Raw genomic sequence first — 13,324 nt, 5'->3', positions numbered from 1 at the left:
AGTTTACTGTAGGCAGTTCATTGTAGTAAGAAGGCATAAAAAAATTATTTTATCACTTAGTTGGGTTTCGTAGTAGAGAGGAAGAGAGAGGAAGTGAGAAATAAATTAATAAAAAAATGAATAGTGTTTGGCTGATAGTAAAAATAAGACCATTGATTTAGCGTGTGTTGTGAAATTGTATGTTAAAATAGATAAAGTAGATTTTTGAGGTGTTAAATACTAAAATTTTTAGCTCCATTGATGCTCATATAGAGTATTTTGTGAGTAGTATAACTTATTTTACCCTCTCATAAAAGTTATTATCACTTTTGAATGGAGTTTAAGGTGTGCAATTATGTTAAAACCTCATCCCTTCTCCCTTTATGTGTATATGTGTGTTTGTCTCTAAAAAAAGTTATTTATTTTTGCTTGAGTTTCCTTGATATAATTTAATTAAAAAAAAATTTGTCTTTGAGGTATAATCAACCACAACATAACACCCCCCCCCCCCCCAAAACCTCCTTCAAACAAGAAGGTTAGGGACAATGCACCACTCAACTAATTCATTGAAATTGTCTCAACATGATCATAATAACACCTATCCTTCGAAAAATTGTTGTTTGAAGGCCTAGACAAGAGATGAAACTATAGAGCAACATAACTCGTTAATTCAACTGACAGAGGCAAAGAGAATTATAACTCAACTAACATCCTCTGATATTTCAAATAAAGATATCCAAAATTCAAATTCCACCTCCTTGTTGTTGTAACAAATGATTAAAAAAAGCGGGGAGGGGGAGGCCTAGACAGGGAATAGTCCAAATGGAAACACAACCACACTAATTATATTATAATTGGGACAAAACTCACATGTTTAAGCATTTTGTTCAAGTGATGTTTCTATATGTTTTGTTAATTACTCAATTAAAGTTTCTTCGACCATTGCCACATAGTGGATTATAGAAAGATAGCTCCAAATTCGTTTAGAGGTAAGCTTTCTTTAACGCACTAAACCAAGAAAAGGCTGGATATTTGGCATGTGGGAACTTCAAATTTCAATCACCACATAGTGAATTAGAGAAAGATAGCTTCAAACTGGTTTAGAAGTAAACTTTCTCAAACCCGCTAAGCTAGAAAGAGGCTGTACATTTAGCATGTGGGAAACTAATGGAGGTCACGCGAGGCACGAGAGAGCTGCACCTGTACGTCATATAGGGTTTGGTAACGGACTGTTCTTTGTCCGGCCGTTTTAATAATATGGACAGAGCAATAGGGAAACGGTGCTATAAATGAGATCCGTTTTAAATTGCTACACTCCAAGCTTACGTTGTGGTAACCGACACAGATGAGATATATCAAACGTGATGAATGCAAGTTGAGAGGGAGAGTGAATGCACAGATTCACACTCTTTTATTGGGGTTCCGTTTTCCCATTCTAACAAACATGACTTGTGTCAAAACAAGATATATATGAAATAGATGTATATGTATGTTCTTTTCTTTTTTCTCTTTATTGGGCACTTTCTATTTTATAGATGTTTCCGGAAATGATATATATTCTAAAATTGTGGCTTTTGTTTTCTCATATAATTTCAAATAAAACTTCTTCATTCAGAGGTCTTTAGAGTTTTCATTGTGACTTTGCTTTGAAATTCTTAAAATTTATGTGAAATAAATTATTTAATTTTTTTTTATGTCAACAAATTAAAACAATATATTATTCTTCATAGAACAATACTAATGAACTAGTTGTTGGCGTGACCAAGAGTATTGTAATTCATTTAGCATTTTTTTATGTTTCTAATAAAGACATTTAGGGTTCAAAATCTTCAAATTCCCTCACTCCGAACGATCTAGCATAAAAAAATAAAAAAAAATAAAAAGTAGTTGTTGGTGTGACTACTTATTTAATATGAATGGTTGAAATTTCAAAAGTTTCATGTTAGAGCCAAAGAGAGTTATGTTATAAAATTTTAAAGGATCTCAATTATCAAATTTTAATAAATATATATATATATATATATATTCTTAACCGACACTTTTCAAATAAAATGATATTTCAATAGAAATTTTAATTTTAATTTCATTTGTAAAGTCATTTTGATTAAATTTGTTCTAAACATAATTAAGAGTGGCATGCTCAAGTATCATTTTTAAAACTTCGGTATGTCTTATAACAGAAAACTAAAATGGGTTTTAAAATATGAAATGGTTGTTTTCTTAAATGATTTTGCACCCACTCGATTGAGTTTGTTAATGGATTCCAAGTAAATCACCCCATATGATACAAAAAAATATTGTAATTAATTTTTTATAATAAAAATAGTACTTGAGGTCACCATTACTATTAATTGACAATTTTACAATGCCATGTTTGATTCACGTTCGTAGAAAGAAAAGAAGATAAAGTTTTGAAATTCTCCTCTTTTTCTTTTTTTTTTCTTTTTTCTTTTTTAATGTTTGGTTTGTGATCGGAATAAGTTTGTCAAGTATCTTTGTCCATAGCCAACATAGACGATAGACGTCATCAAGAGGATTCAATAGACAAGAAGAACAACCTCCCAGTTAAAGGGGGGCTGTGATTTATGGTGCTTGTGGACTTAATCTATGATAGAAGAGAATGATACATACCTAAATTAGCATATTCCATAAAAGAAGTACCATGTCCATAATATTTTCACTATAAATCTTAGGTGAGAAGTTATTTGTTTAAATTTGGACCCACTACTAAAGTTACACTTATAGTTTGAGACACTTGAGGGGTATCCAAAAACTCTTTGTGTAAATATCAAACACTTTTTTTTTTTTTTTTCTTTTTGATGAGGAAATATATCAAAAAAAACTCTGAGAAAGTTGAATTAAGTATCGAAGAAGTGTTGACTATCACCAAGCCAGTGCCTATTGTAAGCAATCTATATATCCTTCATCGATGCAAGCTTCTTTAGGTTCAAACGGGCATGTGATCGGTAATCTTCAGCATCATCATTTTGTAAAGCAGATGAAAAAATAGAATAAGATAGAAAAATGTAAATTTTTAACAAGAAAATAAAGTTAAAGGTTAAAACTGACCCGGATCCCATTTTCATCATACTTTTGAGATAGCAAATAATTCATGTCACTCTTCTACTACTATATGTATATAAGATATTGGAGTAGTCAATTATTGGAGCAGGGATTGAACAGTATTATAATAAGTGCATAGCAAAGCATCCCCATCTACTGTTATTAAAGGGCTTTCCCTCCAGATCAAGAATGGTTCCAACAACAAAATAACCTTCAGTCACTACAGTAAAATAATATAAGCAAGCTAAAGGCACCACGGCAAGTACAATTTTAGTGCATGCTGCATGTGATGTGCAAGAGCAAAGTTGCTAAGAAAATGCTATTCTTCACGGTGAAGTATTCTTATTTATCGTGATGAATGTTGGTAAACTGCTTTTATGGACAATGATAGTCCATATTGCTTTTAAATGGGAACTGAAAGAAACGACAAATAGTTCGAATATATATTGTGATGACATTAGTCTACCAAGTACCGAGTCTTTTACACGAATATATATATATATATATATATTTTTTTTTTTTTGTGGAAGTGGTTGTGAGAGTTCAAATTTGGTGAGCTAAGCACGTTTCTATTATCCATTAAGAAAACTTTGCCGGTAATCTTTAATATTTTTTTATGCAATTTGAGGTCAGGAATGTCAAACAGAACATTTCTGAATAGAATTCTTAAAATAAAAGTGGCGGGGGAATTCTTGTTCCCTCAAGTTGAGAGCCTCTAACACATTTAAATTAAGTTTAATCAACTTTAAATCTTGACAGATTGATGTATTTTTTTAATTAATTAACTAATTATTCCTACTCTCCTGCTATATCAATTAAAATAATGAGCCCACTTCATTGTATTATTAATAAATAATAATATTAGTATGTGTCTGGCGATGTGATAAGATTGGGTCATAATAATCAACTCCTAAGTCTCTAAGATACAATACAATATGGTTTATTGGACAATGGAAGGTTTAAAAAAAAAAAAAAAACTGCGTTGGAGTTATTCAAAGATTTTTTAAAAGGATCCAAATCCAAGAGATCTAGAGTTATCCTCATTTTGGGACATAATGATAATATCACAATTGATTAGAAACACAGAGCAAGAGGAGAAGTTAAAAAAGGAACATCAGTCTCCCCTAGAGCATGTATTGGCTGAAGTCAAGTGCACATACTATCTCAGTTTAATTAAAATAATTAAAATATATATATAAAGAGCAGGAGCGAAAAACCATAACGTCTAACTTTCACAAATAAAATCTTAAAGATGGGTTTTGCTATAAAAAAAAAAAAAAAAAATCTTCGAAATGAGTTTTCCATCTATCACTTAAAAACCACGTTAAATCTTCCTGTAAAGAAGATCTTACAAAAGAACTGCAATATCCATTTCAACACTCGAAAGCTTTAAATGAACATTGTTTTAGCTTCTTCTCCAAAAAAAAAAAAAAAAAAAAAAAAAAATTGTTTTAGCTTAAAAAATCTTCACATCTGTGGGTTCTAGAAAACTCGTGCACATTATTTGAAGGTAAGTTGACATCGATTGGGCTGGACTGGCATGGGCTTCCATATTGCTTTAGTTTTGCTCTAGTGGGCTAGAGCAGCCCATTCAACTTGTACATAATTTTTTATTTAAATATTACATTGCTAAGTCCTAAAATGAATACCTTATGCTGATGGTATTACTGGATACATTATACTAATGAGTAATGAAACCTTTGGTACGTTAAAGAGTTTTTTTTTTTTTTTTTTTTTAAGAATGAGGTATGTTAAAGAGTGATTAGATACGAAAGATAATTTTTATTACTAGTAATAAAAGATACTGTAATGAAATAATTATTTATATTCATAGGTTTTTATTGTAAATTTTAAATAAAACTTAAAATATATATGCAAGTAATGCAACTAAAATTAGATGTAATGAATTATAATAGAAAGGTTTATGTATGTAGAAATTAGAGAGAGAGAGGGAAAGAGTTTGTATTTTTGAAAATATATTAATTGTAAAAGTTTATTGCACCTACTAAAGAATAATTTTTCCTAAATTTAAGGAATATCTATTCCAATAATTATTCCTTATAAAGATTCAACTAAATAACTATTTTATATGTAACAATTCCATTACATGATCTATTACAATATACTAAACAAATCCTAAGGTTACAAGTAAGTGTTAGTACTTACCACTGGTCAGTTTGGTTATGATCATCGAGGAGCATACACTACATTTTTTTTTTTTTTTTGAGCATTTACAATTTTTTTTTTTTTTGATAAACTGCAATATATAGACTAAATAATATCAAAACACAAAGGGGCATCTTCCATACGAGCAGCTAATAAACTAGGGGGAAGATTACCTGAATTGAAAAAACAAGACAACTTGGACTCTGTTGCAAACTTTGCTGCTACATGGGCAGCATAGTTGCAACTTCTATTGACCCAAATAAAAGATCAAGACATAAAAGACTCAACAATAAAACTAATATCAGAAATAAGATGATCAATGGCCTAAACGGAGTTGCCTGAGCAATCCAGGATAGCGTAAATGTGGACCTTTGAGTATCCTTAAAAAATGACATGGCTCCACCTTTCCCGACTTTCTAGTTGAACCGCCCACAGCATCGCTTCTATCTCAGCTTGGAGGGGAGACCGCTTAGATATAATCTTAGCCCAAACATATAACACAGCACCTTGAAAGTTTCTGACGATGACAGCTAAGGCCAAGTTGGAATAGGAGATAACCACGTGAAAATTGATCTTGATAGTGCCTGTAGGAGGGGTAGAGCAGGATAGAGTATGAGGACCAAGGGGGGAGCTCCAGATTGGAGAAGATGATGGAACATTCTTAGAGTTTGGAATGGATGTTGTGGATTGAAGAAGGGAGGTCTACCAAGCCTTTGAGGTGGAGCACGACATTGCAGGTACGCCAAATCTCTTCAAGTGTAAATGCCAAGTAGAGGGAAACCAGCCATTGGTCTTAAACTTGGCAGATAGCCTCTAGAGGGTTAAGAATCATGTTTATGATATCAACTGAGATTGCCAATGGCACCTCATTAGACCTAAATCCCCAGTAAACAGAGAACCAAAGCGCTTTGGCCAGAATTAGAGGTTCTCTCCAGCTGTGTAGATTTGGGTCGATGAGCTAAGATACCTTGAGAGGTGTCTAGGGTTTGGGGACACATTTTGGGGACAAGATAAATCTCTGGATCCATGGCACCCAAGGATCAAGCCAAATGTCAATAGATTTGCCATCTCGAATAAGATAATAGGCACCTTTGGAAACAATGGCCTTTGCTTTCTCAATTGCTTTCCAAATTAGGGATGTGTACTTCGATGCTTTAGCCTAAAGCCAATCCTCCTTGACCTTATACTTTGATCTGAGAATTCTCATACAAAGACTATCCCTTTTGGATGTAATCATCTAGGCCAATTTGGCCAACAAGGCACTATTGAAATTCTTAGCTTTTTTGAAGCCGAGACCGCCAACACTTCTCAGGCAACAGAGTTTATCCCATGCTTTCCAAGTTATAAATCTACCCTCCTGCTGACTTGGTTTCCACCAGAACCTTCTAATTAATGAGTCCAACTTGTTGCAAACTCTATTGGGGATGCTGAAAATGGACATGGTGAGGACTACAAGCTACAAAATCTAAATAGGATATGGTTAATTAAGGTTCATTTGTCAAATGGCTTAATAGTCTATTCTCAATTACATGTAAGGGTAAATGTATTTTTTATACCCTTATAAGTTACAAGTCATTTTTCCTCTTAAATGTCACATATTTTAGAGAGAAACTTATGTTACACCTTGGTAGCCTACAATTTTACACATAATTTTATTAAATTATTGATTTATTGTTTTGACAAAATTTACTCCATATGTTGCCCAAATAGAGTTGCAAACTAAAGAGAGTTGTAAACCAATATGTCAACTCAAAGTAGAGTTGGAAGATGACTGAAAAAAATAGTAACAATATTAGCCACCATAACATGAAAGTACTTCGTATGTTGATCATGCTGTTGTTGCCACGAAGCTCTAGACTAATAGGTAAAGTCTTTTATAGTTGAATAAAAGATTTAGGGTTTAATTCCCGTTTATACCAAAAACCAAAAAGTAGGTTAAAAAAAAAAAAACTCAAGAAAGTAGTACCCAAACACTTTTACGTCAATGTGCACATGTTCCTATATGCTTTGTTAGAGTGCATATTCACTACTTACTTGCTACTTTCTTTTATTATATTTGTTTAAATATTTATTAATTGATTGATTTGGCAAATTACTATCCATTATTGAAGAGGACTTTAAATTTTCTTAATATATGATAAGTTGTCATTAGAATAAGCAAGATATTTGAGAATTTCTAGCTCAAAAAAAAAAAAAAAGAAAAAAGAAAAAACTAAGTGTACAGGTCATGATGCATGTATATATATGTTGCTAAATTTATGATTCTTTATTTATATAGAGGTTGAAATTGCATAGAAATATCCTATCAAGGGAAATTTTGAAGACAGTTGAAAATGAATATTTCTTCCAATTGCACCTTGGTGAGTATAGTTCGAAATATGGAAGAGAGAGTTACATAGTTTTAAGGATTTTGGAGCCAGAGATCCGACATAAACAAATTGACTCACATAAAGTTGAAGTACATAAGATAATAGTAAGCTAAATCATTCTTATAATAAGTTTATTTCTAGCATATTTATCGCATCTAATTACCGTAAGAATCACAATAACCCTTACATTGATTAATAGAAGCAAACTGATTTCATCATTTAGGATAGCACAGCCCATTAATAGTCAATAAACAAATATAAAGTTAAAACAATGGTATTTCATAGTCAGAATTATGCAAGAATTAATGAATTTAAAATTATTAGAACATTTGATTTATGCAATCAAGAATAACTAGCCTTTTCTCTAAAAAGAACATTAACTTTTCCTAAAAAGAATTGCCTGGAGGTATTTTTGAAAATCATTTCCTTACAACTAATAAATTATATTATTATATTTAATCAAAAAATGTCTGAGCACGTAGATATTAACTTTAAATTATGTGTTCTTTTAATGTTATATCTAATACGCTGTATATACTATTTTGTGAAATTGAAGTATACACTTCACCTTGCTTGCTATATCCTTCTAAATATTTGTTTAAATCTTCATTAATTGTTTAATTATGCATGTTACTTTTTATAGACATCTTATTGATATATAATAAGTTGTCATAAAAAAATAAGAAAAATTTTATGAAATTCAGGGCTCGTTTGGTAATGTTATTCTAGTAACGTTGTTTGTATTTTTTGGAAATACGTGTAAGTGAAAAAGTGTGTAGAAATACGTGTAATGTTGTTTGAACATTGAAAATTGTTGCTCAAAATATCTTACCAAACAGCCCCTTAAGGATTTGTTAGATGTTTGATACTATTTGTTTGCCTGGCCATTGGTGTATTTTGATAATTAAACAACAATATGAAATTTGGACAATATGCATATATTCTTCCATTTCTTGAGGCACCATTTAATTAAAGTGAAAATTGTTATAGGACGTAAAAGAGGAATTTGTAAGAAAACTAAAAAATGACTAGAACCTCTGTTGAATGTTCTCCATTAACTACCACCATAATTGTTGAAGATGGAAGATCATAAAATAATAGTATGCCAATTCAAATGCTTCACAAATATTGCAAGGCTACTAAAGAAAATTCATTGAAGAAGGAAAAAAAAATTGAAGAGAACAATTAACAACTAATTCCATAATATGAAAACAAAAATGAGAATTTGAATACGATACGAGATCATAGGCAAACGTAACCCCAAATTAGAATACGAGACAGGATTCCACCCATCAGTATGTAACCCCCACAGCTCCCTTAGTGCTAAAATTTCTCTGTATGCCTAGGTTTTCCCCCTTTGTTCACGACCACAAAAAAAAAAGAATGGAATTGTAGTTTTGTTTTTCTAGTCCCGTGAATCTCCGACGATTCCCCTCTGAACACCTACTCTACTAACTCATAACCTTAAAATCTAATTTTTTTTCTATAAGTTAGTCTAATAGATTAGCGTTCTGCATTCCATTTGGAAAGTCTTTTTGCTTATGAGACTAACTCCAATGAATGCCACCAACAAGAAAGCTAAGTTTGCTGCCCTAGCCTTTCTAACCATTGGTTCCAGGATGACAACCAAAGACAAAAGCCCAATCCGAGCAAGATCATCGAGACGTCTACGCGTGGGGCCATTGCTGACACCCCTTGCATTCCAAACAATTGCAATTGTGGAAATTTTGGAAATAGAGTGGAGTGGGGCTTAGCCCTAAGTTTGGATTGTGCCCTAGTAGTCGAGCTCTTACCCAGGTGCTGCCATTTGTTTGCCTTGTTCGGAGGCTCCAGTTTCAAATCTTTCTCAAAGATAGATGATTGTGGGTCCTGAAAGGAGCTATTGGATTCTTCATCATGATCATTGGAATGAAGAGGCTTTGAGGACCTTCCTTCTAAGGAGAAAGCGCGAACTTGTCTCTATAAGTTTTTAATGATAAGTTATTATTTGTATCAATACTAATAATTTATAGATTCTAAAAGAATTTATATCAAATTATTGCAATGATAATTTTGTTGAAATAAGCTATTAGTTTGAAAATTTCATTGCAAAAATAATTGGTATTAATTTATACAACAATTTGTTTATTTTAAGTTATTGAAACAACTTTTCCTAATGTATTAAAGTTTCTATTGCAACTGAAAATTCTAAGTTATTTTAACTATTACTATTGTAATAATTTAACACTTTTAAGTTACTATTGCAACAATTTTAACTTGTAGATGTGATATTTTGTCTAACACTACCATACATATTTTTTTGTAAGAACTCTTGATGTAATAGATTTATTTTGTGTAGTGACCACAACAAAAATCGTTTGTGTTTTACATGTAGATCTCAAGCATTCAGAAACTTAATTAAAAAAAATGATGTTTATAATTTTGATATTGTTCTATTTGAGCTAATCACAGGTAGCCCAGCAATAATGAGAATACATGAAAAAAAAAAAAAAAAAATACATGAAAAAAAGTTGAAAAAAAAAAACACAATTCTACTTGGAAAACTATGGAGATAGTCATGTCATGTGTACCATCAACTACAATCCAAAGGGTAGACATGAGTCAAGTATTTGTAGAACTAAAAGAATGTTTGGCTCTGGAGATGGCTCATGGAAGAAGACAAAGTATGGCAATTGAGGTCAATCAAACAATTTCAAGCATTCCACTCAGAATTTCGTTGCAATAAGCTATTGGTTCGAAATTTTCATTGCAATATATTGCAAAAAATAATTGGTATCGGTTTATACAATGATTTATTCATTTTAAGTTATTACAATAACTTTTCCTAATATATTAAAGCTTCTATGACAACCAAAAATTTTAAGTTATTTCAACTATTATTGTTGATACAATAATTTAACACTTTTGAGTTACTATTGCAAAAGTTTTAACTTGTAGATGCGATATGTTATCTAATACCACCATACATATTTTGTTGTAATAACACTTAATGTAATAGACTTATTTTGATGTAGTGACCACAACAAAAATCACCCATGTTTTACATGTAGATATCAAGCATTCAAAAACTTAAACAAAAAAAGAAATGTTTAGTTTTGGTATTATATATTATATTTGAGCTAATCATGAGTTGCCCGGCAATAATGAGAATATGTATAAAAAAAAAACTTACATATGATTGACTTTATCCTATGATTGAAGGTGAGAATACTGGAAACATAGTTGATCCAAGGTTACAAGAAGAATTCTACACCAATTTTGCCTAAAAAGTTATGGAGATAGTTATGTCATGCATACCATCAACTGCAATTGAAAAAGTAAACACAAGTCAAGTATCGTTGGAACTAATACTTGACTCATGAGTCAAGTTAAATTATTGTTAATGCAATAATTTAATACTTTTATGTTACTATTGCAAAATTTTAACTTGTAGATGCGATATTTTGTCCAATACTATTATACATATTTTGTTGTATTAACAATTGATGTAATAGAGTTATTTTGGTGTAGTGATATATAACTTTTTTTAAAAAACAATTATTTTCATTTTTAGAAGTCTTTTAATTGTCAAGGTTACCATAATAATATAAATTAGCCTCATCACACGTGCTCCTGCACATGGGATGAGGGTTTTTTTTTTTTTTTTTTAATTTATAGTTTAATGTCATCATTTTCCAATTTGAATTTCTCTATTGTTAGTGAGGTTACACGGGAAGGAATTTTAAAAAATCTAAATTTTAAGATTTTGAAAATGAGTAATCTAATGGGTTTAGTGTGTGCTAATTTTTAGGGAAAACTATATCAAACATTTATAAGATATATTTAAATAGAGAGTGTGTCCTAATTTTTAGGAAAATTTTCTCGGGTAGGTTTTTGTTTTTGAATTTTGTTGAATTACAATTTTAATCCTATTTTTTTATTTTTTAGGAATAAGGATTATCTAATTAGATTATGAGTAGGAGTATTCACAGTACGGTGTGGTGCGGTACAATGTGGTTTAGAGTTTAGCTCAAACTATTAAGCTAGTTTTTTAGTTTTTTTTTTTTTTTTTTTTTTTTTGAGCTGGCTTTCCTAATCAACACTTGCTTGGGTTATTAAACCTTTTTTTTTCGGTTGAAAACTAGGATTATTAAATTATTAATAATATATTTAATATTAAAAAAATATATTAATATAGAGATAGGGTACAGTTTGTGCGGTTTTCTTATTATAAAACCACAAACTACACTGCACCATGTGGTGCGATGTGGTGCATTGTTAGTTGTAGTGCAATTATACCATTTTGTGGGCGGTTTTGGTGCGGTTTTTGTGGTTTGGTGAACACCCCTAATTGTGGGTATTTTAAACATTTTTTTGAAGTAATAACTAACTTTTTGAATCCTTTTAATATATACTAGCCTTATTACATGCGCTCCGCATGTGCGATAGAGCTCTTTTTTTTTAGTTTAATATAATTTTTCAATTTGAATTTATCTATTGTTAGTGAGGTTACACAGGAAGGAATTTATAAGATAGTATGTGTCATGACCCAAACCTGTACTTTAGAATTTGGAGCATGACTGACATGTTAATATCAAGTTTACCTCAATACTAATACGAACCAACTTAAGCTTAAGGTGCTTATCAAAAATTGTTTCTTGTATTCCTTTTTATTTCCTTGCATAAAAGTCATAATATACAAAATTCGTAAAACTTTGAAACTTCATTTAATTTCAAACTTTACAAGATTACAACTTGACTGAACTTAAGTTATTTCTAGCAAAACTATTATTTACAAACCTGACCCCAAGACATAAAACTAGGGTTCGGAACCAACTAAGATTCTAAATTACATCAGTGCTCAAAAGGATCAAGTATATCATGATTCCTCCTATACAACAAAAGAGCTAAACTACTATATCGAGAATCACAGATTCCTTGTCACCTCTAATACTTTCGTTGCTTCCTGGAAAGAATCTGTGCACTGAAATATAATAGGGTGAGCTGCGAAACCCAATAAGGTTTTAAGCTCCATGAGCATTTAATAAGAATGCATGTAAATCAAATGTTTTATGAATACACCCACTTTGATAAATACTCTTCATATTATTATTCTTAAAATAACTTATAAACTTTCAGATGAAAATATATCATTTTCCTTTCATATAATAACAAAAGGACATAATAAGGAATTTAAAATAATTCAGTAACCTTATCTTTAAATAGACTATAAAATACTTTATCATAAACTTTCTATCAGACTTATAACACACTCAACATATCTTTATTATCATTATACTTTTCTTATAAATTCCAAATAGCTTAATAGCTTATTTATGATACATATTAGTTAATCCAATTGTAAGTCTGTCACAATTTTGGGAGGCTTCCATCACATTATGCTAGGCCTCCAGCATTCCCCACAATACTAGGAAATCCCAAGATCATATCAAAAAGTATCACCCCTTTCGGTATGATCATATTATCAACCATAGGGTTGGTTGACATCCTCCATAAGTTGGCCGTTCTCAACGAGGGCGGGTACAGCAGAGTCCTTGCCACTTATAATGGCCAATCAAAATCTCCATGAAAATACTAGTACTATAACCCCTACTGGTTGAGTTCAGATCATAACAATGGAATAACCGAAAACTATATTATTCAAATAACTATGCTTTTACATAAATATTTCATAACAGTATCATACAATTTCTTTCTTTAAATATTACGTTCATGATATAAGTAATAACATCAATATACTAAAATTA

The sequence above is a fragment of the Quercus lobata genome, chromosome 1 (genome assembly GCF_001633185.2).
Source record: "Quercus lobata isolate SW786 chromosome 1, ValleyOak3.0 Primary Assembly, whole genome shotgun sequence".
Taxonomy (NCBI): Eukaryota; Viridiplantae; Streptophyta; class Magnoliopsida; order Fagales; family Fagaceae; genus Quercus; species Quercus lobata.
This window is presented reverse-complemented; position numbering follows the sequence as displayed.